Here is an 11,488-nt window from a genome sequence, read left to right on the forward strand (position 1 = left end):
GCTTAAAAAGCTTTTATTAAGTGCAATTTAAGAGTGAGTTCTGTGCTGTTATAAAGATAAAAATATTAATAAAAACTTATAGTCAACCTAAGCCACTTCCATTACAGTGGACCTAACAAATATGTGAAACACAATCTTCAGTCCTGTGAGAAGTGCTATCAGCAAGACAGTCACTTACTGCACCCAGAAGATTCAGGAAAGCCATTCTAGTGGAATAAATAACACTTGAACTGAGCCTTGAGGGATATTTAATGCTAAATAAAAGGAGAATGAAAACATTTCAGGGACATAAAATACTGAAAGCACAAGAATGGTCAGAAATGTGTCATAATCATTATAGATAAATTATTTTGTCAGAGTATAAGGTAAATTTAGAATAATAGAAAGCTAGGTGAGAGAGGTATAGATGAGCCAGTTTTTAATGTACTTAAATTTCTTATTCTACTTCACACACACACAAAATACTCTGGATAGATACATGACCATGTCATGCAGGTAGTATGTTTTCTGCCTTTAAAAATATTCTTTCTGAAAATTGATTATGAGAAGATAGCAAAAACAGCACAATGTAAATTACCACCAGTCTTTTCAAATTAATTTCGCGTGATAATAGTGTGGCAGTACTACTACCTGTAGCTTTTGTCACCATCTGTATTGGCTGTCTGCTTTGACTACTAAGAATGATCAACGGAGAGGGCTATTCCCCGTTCTCCACGTTTCTGTGAGATCATTTCTCCAGAGCGACATTCCTGTTCTTTTGACTTTTTCTTCCTCATCCATCAGCTGAAAGAGTAGGATGTTTTGTTTTGTGTTGTGTTTTTACTTTTCCTAAGACGTGTTTGCAGTACATAATGATTACATTCACTATAGGGAATTGATCTGTGTACATAACACCTTTCAGTTCTTTTTCCTCCTCTCCACCCCTTTTGTTTTCCCAGCATCAGATTCATTTATTTACCATAGTTGGAAATATGGATCGATAATGTGTCTCAGTCAACACCTCCTGCTCTTCAATTTTGCCTGCTTTCATTTTATTTTATTTTTATTTTTGGTACTAGGAATCAAACTCATGACCTCAGGCTTACCAGGCAAGCTCTTATGGCACTGAGCTACATCCCCAGCCCTGCCTGCTTTTAAACACATGAGCTGCACAGTTGTGTGTGTGTGTGTGTGTGTGTGTGTGTGTGTGTGTGTGTGTATCACATCTGTAAAGCCTAGAGTTCTCCAGTTGCACCAGTGAGTAGGTAAATTAAAAAGTAGAACTCAAACAGTTGTTGTTTTTTCGGTAGCGGGAATAGAACTCACGACCTCACGCTTGCCAGGCAGGCGCTGTGCCGCTGAGCTAAATCCCCAGCCTATAAAGAGTAGAATTCAGATATCAAGTATTATAAGCATTTGGGAGCAAAGAATTGAGCATGTCATGCAGAAATCATTGTAAGTAAAAATTTGATGTAATTTTAATCTACTTGTCCATTTCTCAAATCTGACCTCAAATAGAGAAAGGTACTATGAATTGACTTTGTAGAGCTCTGATATATATAAAGTAAGCATTTAATATGCATTTCCAGTAAAAACTGGCCTATTGAAAGTACAAATAAGGGGAGACTTAGTGTTTACTTGTTTTCCCCTTTAGTTTATTTCATCATTTATGCAATTGTACACATTGCCCAAATGTCTACCTAGTCCTCCTTCTCTTAGACAGTTTTTATCCTACTCCATTCTCAATGAAAACTATATATTTATTGAATAATTTTCCTGCAATATCAAGATAATGAGTAGTAATGAGTTATCAAGTTGCCACCACTAAATAACACATATTCAGTTGAACATGTATTCTGGATGCCAAATATCTAAACTCAAATATGTGACTCTATAAATAGAGACTTCACATTCAATGGAAAGATTTTGAAAGAGTTACTGATGAACAGATGGGTCTTTTGGTATGCTTGAGCTCCAACAGGCTGATAACTAAATATTTAATATAAATATGTGAGTAAATTTCGTAGGAACATATCAGAGAAACTCTGGGTGACAGCAGCTCCTAAGGCAGTGTTGGTTTGTGAAAAATGCTGTAGGATAGCTCCTTCAACAATATTTTTAAAAATAATTTCTACTCTCTGCACTTTATTATAAATACAGAAGAGTCAAATAACAACCTCAGTGGCTTAGGCAGGACATGAGATGTAGTTCCAAAGAATAAGGTGTCAACAATAGTTTCTGAAAATAGCTGCCCTTCTCAAATAAGTAATGTGAGAAGAAAGCTTTTGGTCCAGTTTTTCTCTTCTGCTTAGTGTGCAATCAAAGTAACCATGAAGGAACCATCTCCTAATGATGGAGTTTTAAAAATCACATCCTAGAAATAGTTTCTGATTCATATGTATGATGATCACATGCAAAATAAGGCCTATGCTTACACAGCTGTTCTCTTTTCTATTACAGAGTTTGCATAACCATGATATTCCAACGTTGTATAGGTTGTGGATCTGAGTTACACACAGTTAAAACTCCCCATTGTGATTTACACATCAAGAAATGGCTCAGCTAATAGGAGTTAGAAGCTGGAAACTCCACCACAGCTGCTCCAGAAGATGCACCTGCAGGGGCTACTTCACCTCCATTTCTTCAGCAGTTTTTTACAGGTGCATTTGTTTGGCAGAATCTAAATCCCATGGCTACATATTAATTAAAAGGATGTTTGAGAAACACAAATGGTGTGTTGCCATTCTCTATTATTGAAGAACGTAAGCCAAAAGAGAAGTTGAAATGAATAGGGAGTGAGTTAATACAAAGTGTCTGCGACACACTGCGCCAGCCTTGATTGGTATTGACTTCCTGGAGTGGAGTTCTGAGGATGAGCTGAGCATATGCAGGCTCAGCGAGAAAGAGTGACATGACTCATTAGTGATGTCTGCTGAGAGGCAGAGGGGAGCTGGGAGACGCCTGCACTTATTGTTTCATCCCCAGACAAAGACCAGGAGAGAGGGTCCTCAGGGAGTGACAGCTGGGGAGTGGAGACAGATGAATAGTTGGAGGAAATAAGATCTGGAAGACACTAAGATGCTGCAATTGCTCAGCTGCTCGTCTCAGGAGGAGCTGAGGCAACAAAGAAAGGGGGCAGTGGGAGTAGTACTTAGACCAGAAACAGCTAAGTTTCCCCTGGGTAGAAGTCACCTTGGCATATGTTTAGTTAATCCTCAAATTACGGACAAGACAATAATAAATAAGCAACCTTGAAAGAAATGTGGAGCTGTGCACTCATTTTAGGCATAGCTATATCTCAATTGCTATAAATGAATATTATATCAAAGGCCTTTAACTTCAAGTTCTACAAAAAGTAATAGACTATGAATAATAATGCAGAATTCTAGGTTCCTAAAATTTATCTCATCATTTCATTTTATATGTGAAAAATCTGTGACCCACAGATTCTACAGTTTATGTGAAAGTTTTAGCATGATATGTGCTTAAGTGTTTGTAAGCCTATACTTTTTGATATAATCAGATATTCGCTCCATCATTCATATTAAGGTAGCATTTTGCTAAATATTATAGATGACACAAAAATATAACATCAGGGCTCTATGGTCAGTTTAATGATGCAATGGAAGAATATAAAAACATATCACAGTATAGTTTTGAATGTTGGTAAATCCCTAAAGACTATATCCCTCACAAATTTCAAAGGAAGGCAAAATCATAACAGTATAAGTATGTAATTATAACTGATTAATTTTTTTGTTCCATTAGCACAATCCACCTTTATCAGCAAATGAATTCATTAAATGAGTCATTGACACATTTTAAATTAATTTATAGAAATAATTCACAAAACTATACTACAAAATTGGTAAGTTGAACAATATTCCTTCAAGCACTAGATACTTATATTTTCATAATTTACTAGGAAACCTCCTAGCAAAGAAAAAAAGATGCTTGTTTCCAAGCAACTGAGACATAAAGAGCTGTGGGAGGGGCTGGGGTCATGAGCAATCAGCATTTTTAGGTTTTATAGGACTGTATCCCCCTCCCCCATCATGGACAGAGACTAAAAATCTAGGTGGCCATAAATTGGAAAAAGACGGAAATCACAAAGTGTTGTATGGGATCTTACAGAGTTATCCTAACTCACACGATTATTGCAGAATTACTTACAAGGGTAAGATATGGAATAACCTAGGCATACATGGGCAAATGAATGGATGATGAAAAAGGTGATATTTACATATGAGGGAATATTATTCCATATTACAATCCTGTCACATTCAACAATATTGGAAAACTTGGAGAACATTTTGCCATGTGAACTAAACCAGTCACTGCAGACAAATATTGCATAATTCCACTTATATGAGGCAAATAGAAGTCCAGCTCTCAAAAATACATTAAAATGGTGGATGCTAGGCTCAAGAGGGAGAACAAAAAAGGTAGCTGTTATATAATGGGTATAAAATTTTGGTTATTCGAGATGAATAAGTTCTAAGTTCTAGAGATTGGCAGTACTACGTTTGCCTTTAGTCAATATTGTGATGTACACATATAAATTTAAGGAAGGAGATTTCATGTCAATGTTTCAAATTACAGTTTCAAAAAGTATAAGTATATAAAAAAAACAGAAAATGACATTGTCTAATAATCTCTTGATAAAAATTCTCTTTTTCCCTCATATCCTTTCTCCAGGAATGACAACGATGGTTCATTATTCCACAGACCTTCACTCTATTTAGTCATGCAAAGACTACATTAATTTATGTCAACATAAACATATCTGACAGACAAGTGGTCCCTTCTGTTTAAAACTCTATTCTTCTTAAATCAAACTCAAAAACACATCTGTCACCTCACCCAACACCAACCTGGTCTCTGACTCAAACCAATTAACTTTAGTACATTTTCGTCACAGGGCAAATATCTGTTCAGCCAAAACACCTTCTGGGAGATAAAAGAAAAGGTATTTCTCACCCTGTAAACCTAACTCCAACTCTTAAAAGAACCCATTTTGTACTGTAAGCCTTTGTTCTTGACATTATCAATAGATAAAGGGCATGAATTTTAAGTTATTTTCTCTTTTTAGCAAAACACAGTCTGCCTATATTGACTATATTTAGCAGGTACTTTAATTCTAATCATCAGAGTTATATTTTATGAAAACGGAAGCATCTGTTACTTAATGGCCCTTCACTGTCAAGGGCATTCACCTGCTGAAAGAAAATAGGGAGAATAAATCATGCATGGATGCATAGATGAAAACATTGACAATATTCACCAAACTCAAAATTATTTCTGTGTTGCTACTTTAACCTTTATAGAATGTAAATAGTTGTTTGCATACTCCTGTGTCTATTCATTTTAGCAGATTTTGGAGAAGCAAGTCTATTTTTTTTTTTTTGCTAGCTTTTAAAACACAGATACCTGTCATCAAACTACTCCCCTGAAACAAAACCAAATCAGATGAAAATCATATGAGAATCATATGAGAATCATATGGACTTCCCGGAGGGTTAATACTGCTTTGACCTCATTATTCTCAAGGAAATTTCATTCTGAAATCAAATGACTATAAATACAATATTTTTCTTCTGATTATACTAAATTCTGAAGATGAATAGCTTCATTTATTATAAAAGTCATGTAACTCAGAGATAGAGTATTATTTCTTATTTTTTTTCAAAATGGTATTTTTTTTTCTTTCAATGATAGTTTACATCTCTTCTTAATACAGTATTAACTTTATCTAGTAATACAAAGAATTCTGAAATGAACTCAATTACCAAGATAATTATCATCAAAAGATTTTTAGTATTTTTAAATTGAACCAATACAGTGGAAGAAGAAAAAGAGTATGAGGACAAATCAAAATGAGAAATCAGAGGAGAAGTACAATGCCCTTGAACTAGGATTTTGTTAGTTAAACTAGGGAGCTGTGAGAGTAGAAACTTGTTACGTGCAAAGGTAACGAATAAGGACATTTAAAAACAGCTATGAAGTTCTGAATCTGCACTGTACTAGAGAATATTGACTTCTTCTGATTTAGAATATAAAAACATTTTGTTTGTTTATTAATTTTCCCCTAAGATCCAGCAGTCATGTTTTCTGCCCTTTAAGAAAGCCAATCAAAAGCTAGAGAGAAAAATTAAATAGATGAGGGGGAGCATTCATTACAAGGAATTAAAAATGACTTTTAGTGAATTTTCCTGTCTCGTTTGTAATTCTTCCTGAGGGTTTATCTGCATGTCTGCATTTTACACAACCTTGCTTTTTCTTATGATATGAATATGGTTCCAATACAATTATTTTAACTTCAAAGAGATAGATTTAAATTACTATTATTTGAATTCAAAAACATTATCAAGAAATATAATGGGAAAATATATGTACAAGAGTAAGCATATATAAGGTGACCAGATTTCACATATTTAATGCCAGAGAGTCTAAACCACCCATGCTAATAGTAATAATCTCAGGTATGTAACCAGAGTTAATGGGAAATTCTTCCACATAAAGGTAAGGACAAAAGTTTCTTGAATCCCCTGTACTCTCTTTTTCAAAAAGTAGAAATTAAAGCTATTGAAGACTAAAGATTACCATTTATTTTATTTGTGTGGAAAGGACTTCTCTTTAGAAATTGAAGTCAAATTACATGTTGTAAGATGTAGCTAACTGTACAACATAGAATGAAAAGAAATTATTTACCATTAGAGCTGTTTTTTTTTTTCCTCTGAGACAGTGCTATCCTATGCAGTTCAGGTTGGCCTTGAATTCACTATGGCTGGCCCACCCAGGATAGCTTAGAACTCATGGCTATCTTCCTGCCTCAGCTTCCTGAGTATACCCCATATCCAAGTATAAAAGTATAGATCTTAAAAGGAGACAGCGAAAAAGAGTAACTCCTGACCAAAGAACAAAAACAAACAATTTATAAAGACAAAAAGAGGGCTGAATAAAGCTGCCCAGAACTTGCTGCCTCCTCATCCACAAAGAAAGCAACTGGTAAAACTGGAGAGTGGACCGGTGCAGGGGCCATGGAGGGTCAGCGCTGATTTTCAGTGGTAACACTGAGGTTACCAACCAGTTTCTCAAACAATTAGGTGTAGATCTACCTTCTAACTGGTAATTTGGTGATGTATATGGAACGGATCCTGAACTCCCTAGCATGATACCAAGACCGGTCTGTGTAATCTTACTTCTCTTCCCTATTACAGAAGAATATGAAGTATTCAGAACAGAAGAGGACAAAACAATAAAATCTCAGGGACAAGATATAACATCTTTCATGAAGCAAAATATCAGCAACGCCAGCGGAGCAACTAGACTAATCCATGCTATTGCGATCAATAAAAACAAGATGTACTTTGATTCTACATCAACCTTGAAAAGACTCCCGGAAGAGTGTGAGCCCTGAAGAACAGGCCAGATACTTGGAGAAATTATGAAACTATTTGAGTTACTCATGAGACCAGTACCCATGAAAGTCAGCCTGAGATACCAAACATGGATGAAAGAGCAGACCTTCATTTTATCACATTAGTTCATGAGCATGGGCATCACTATGAATTCGCTGGGCAGAAACCATTTCCAATTAATCATGGGAAAACTAGTAATGAGATTTTACTAGAGGAAGCCATAGAAATTTGCAAGAAGTTTATGAAACGTGACCCTGATGAATTAAGATTTATTGAAGCTGCTCTTTCTGTGACATAGATTATCAATGAAAACAGTAAATACTGTGTTATTCGCAATAGAAGTTAAATTCCCAGTGCCACACACTAACTCAAAAATTTTGATATTTTTATTAATTTGACTGATTAAATTTCGTGTGAATTAAACTTTGCAAAAAATAGATTTTTCAAATGAACAACCTAATGGTGCTTCTCAAAGATCTAAAAAGCTATCCAAACCCAAATTCAGTGAAAGGAAAGAATTAACAGAGATCAGAGCAAAAAATATGAACCAGACACTAAAATCAATCCACAAGATCAAAGAAACAGTTGATTTTTTGAAAAGATTAAAATGAGAAAAATTTATGCCAAGGACAAAAGAGCAGAAACAAACTCATAAAATTAGAAATGAATGTGGAGACACTATAACTTATTCCATAAAAATACAAACAATCATAGATATTATTATAGACAAATACATAAAAATAATTTGGAAAACCTAAAAAAAATGGACAAATATCTAGACATATACGATGTACTGTTATAGGCAGCTGAGGTAGATAGAAATATTATAGGCAGTAAGAAAGAGCCAGGCTCTTGAAGGAGCCAACAGGAAAGACAACATACTTGTGAATGGAGACATATTTGCAGTGGGCCAGACTTCAAGACAAAGGACTAAACAAATGCACCCACATACCTCCCTGGATGTGAACGTCAGGGACTGATATTCTAAATAGGTAGCAACCACCTTCAAAAAGCCAGAAAGAGTCACTAGCCTAACCCCCTACAGGAAAAGCTCCTGTTCTGTATTCATACCCACTTGCTACATGACTCACTTCCCCATTTGATTCTAGTTTTACCTGAACACTAATACTTGTAATCTTATTGGCTGACCATAGTTTTGTCCCACCTCATGCATACCTTGTAATTTCCCATTTTCCTCCTATTTTAGATCTGCCTCACCTTGTGGTTTTGCCCTATAGAGTCCCTGGGAAGGGCAAGGTCCTTGGCAATCCACTCGGATCCCCTTCTCTCCCTCTCTTGGACAGAAGCTTGCTTTCCCTCAGTAAATATGTTCTGCTCCTAATCTCCATTGTTCCTAAAATCCATTCTTCAGTTTTAGAGAACATGAACTCGTCCCAGATATCGTTCAGGTTGAGAGCTTTTATTTTCCTGTATCAGCACTAAAAATGAACTATAAAGGAATGGAAAATCTAAAACACACAAATGTACAGAAATAGTTGAGTCAGTGATTCTAAAAGACTCTCCCACAAAGGAAAGTCCAGAACCAGATGGCTTTAAACTTCTAAAAAATTAGTAATAGCAATTTTTCTCAAACTATTCTAAAAACATTGAAAGACAGGAAATTCTTTCAAATATTCAGTGAGGCCAACATTATACTGATTCATATTAAAGCCAAACAAAAACACAATAATAAGAAAACTATGAAAAATACCTCAAATAAATATGATGCAAAAATACTCAATGATATACTAGCAAACTGAATCCAACAGCATATAAAAATATCATTCAGGGGATGGGGATTTAGCTCGGCGGCAAAAGCGCCTGCCTGGCAAGCGCAAGGTCGTGAGTTCGGTTCCCGGTACCAGAGAAAAACAAAAACAAAAACAAACAAAAAAAAAATATCATTCATCATGATCAAGTGGGATTTATCTCTTGAATACAAGAATTGCTTAATATATACGTCAATAAATATGAAACATCACTTCTACAAAGCCAAAGAAAAAAGTTGTATGCATGATTTTCTCAATAAATGCAGAAAAAAATTCAACATACTTTCATGGTTAAAACTCTGACCAACCTAGGTAAGGAAGCAGTAAACTTCAACCTAATAAATTACCAGAGTTAAATAGTACAATGAGGTGACTACAGTTCACAGAAACCTAATATATGTTTTATAAATAATGATGTCAAAAGATCAGAATACAAAGTAATGACAGAGGGACAGAAATGTTAATTACCCTAATTTGATGAGTGCATATTATATAAACATTAAAATAGTACACCAAAGTTGTGATTATCCTTTCTTAATACGTTGTTAAAAAACATTTAGAGAGTTATAAATGTTAGCTATTTATTTAATCACCACACAGGGTATATATTATATCAAATTTTATGGTATGAATTTTAAAATTAAAATGTTATACAAATATAAATAAATATTACTAAAATATATAATTCTGTATTTTTGATAAATACCTTAATAAAAGTAAAAAAATTCACGTAAAACTAGCTTAATAGATTTTTTTACTTTAATATATTTGAACTAATATGTGAGTATGTTAACATATTTGAAGTCATGTATTGTTTCAAGTCATACATGTCTTCAAACTGCAGTATGTATTTTATCTTCACATGCCGTGTGAATTTGGACTAGCCACATTCCAGGGATCAGAAATCACGAGTGATCTGCAGCTACTGTTCTGTACCCCCAAGAGGCACAGACAACAGAATGATGGTCAGCCTTGCTGCTGTGTTTCCCATATGTTCATTTTCTCTTTTGTCTTCTTTCAAAGCTGGTTATCCTAGTGGAAGGAGGTTAATTTAGACACTCTTCTCTGTGTCACTGTACAAATTTCCATACAAAATTAGCTAAAATTAGGCCTTAGCAAACATTCCCTGAAAGTATCCCTGAATGTTAAGCTGAACTTTTTCTTGGTAGCTTTGTGGGATGATCTTGTAAAAAGAACACTGAAGTAAGTGAAAGAGCAACATTTTAACTTAGAAATAGTTAACATGAGATAAAACTTCAGGCCTGAAAATTGTAATTATATTGCAATTCTGATACACCAAAATTATCAGAAATTTTTGGATTTTTACATTTATCTTCTCCCATGAATTAGTGATTTCAATGCTCTAAACAAGTAACATTTCTCTCTCCCTCCCTCTCTCTTCCCCCTTCTTCTCTCCTCCTTTCTCTCCCCCTACTCTCATTATTAGCACTATTTAATTTATCGTGTTGCAACTTTTAATACTACTGATCTCTGTCTTCACATACGAGTCACCTAAAAAACCAGAATGTTAATACAGAGAAGTTTGTGGTTCCCACATGATTGTCTCGAATTAAAATCCCTCATATTTACTTTGCATAGTATACCAAGCTATAGTGTCTCCAATTATAAACGCAGTCTAGGGGACAGCCACGTAGTAGTCGCCATGACTGTTTCGCGAAACACCCACTGCCCTTCACCCATTGCTCTTGACCCTGAGGCAATGCATAAATACCAGCTGCTGGGGTCCTCTGGCTTTTTCTTCCTGGATAACAACTGGTCATCCCAGACCCCCGCCCGCAATCCTATTTCATCCCTTGCTCTCTTTCTTCCAATAGAATCCCGTAACTCCGGGCAGGAGATGGGGGCTCACTGCATGGGTCCCTCATACAGGCACCATGGAAAGGGTCCCTAACACTGTGTACCATTAAATTCTTCCTTTGACGTTTCTCCAGAAAATTTTTCTTTGCCCTCCTTTCTGGCTCCTCCCTTACTGGGACCCTCAAAGAACACCTCTTTGTTTCTTTATATTGTCCTTTATTTCCTATATTGTCCTCTTAGTCTCACTTTCCAGGCTATGTAAAGATGATTCTTTCCCTAAAATACATTCTCTCTAAACAGATCAGATGTAAATTAACAACAATATTTACTTAAAATAACAGAACAAAAAACCTAGAATATCTCAAATGAAAGATGTACAACTACTATTCAAATAATTTGTTAACGTTTTGTATAAAATATGCAGACTGCTCTTAAGAAGATAGATAAATGAAGTTTTTATTAATATCTTCCTTTTATTTTTAATTTCTCTAATACAAATTT

At 35.1% G+C, this 11,488-nt stretch overlaps 1 pseudogene; it reads left to right on the forward strand.

The window, feature by feature from the left end:
- The first annotated feature begins 680 nt into the window (after positions 1-680).
- Positions 681-7,698, forward strand: LOC102020523 (annotated as a pseudogene).
- The last annotated feature ends 3,790 nt before the right edge of the window (positions 7,699-11,488 follow it).

The sequence above is a fragment of the Chinchilla lanigera genome, unplaced genomic scaffold (assembly GCF_000276665.1).
Source record: "Chinchilla lanigera isolate Chin_1 unplaced genomic scaffold, ChiLan1.0 scaffold00004, whole genome shotgun sequence".
Taxonomy (NCBI): Eukaryota; Metazoa; Chordata; class Mammalia; order Rodentia; family Chinchillidae; genus Chinchilla; species Chinchilla lanigera.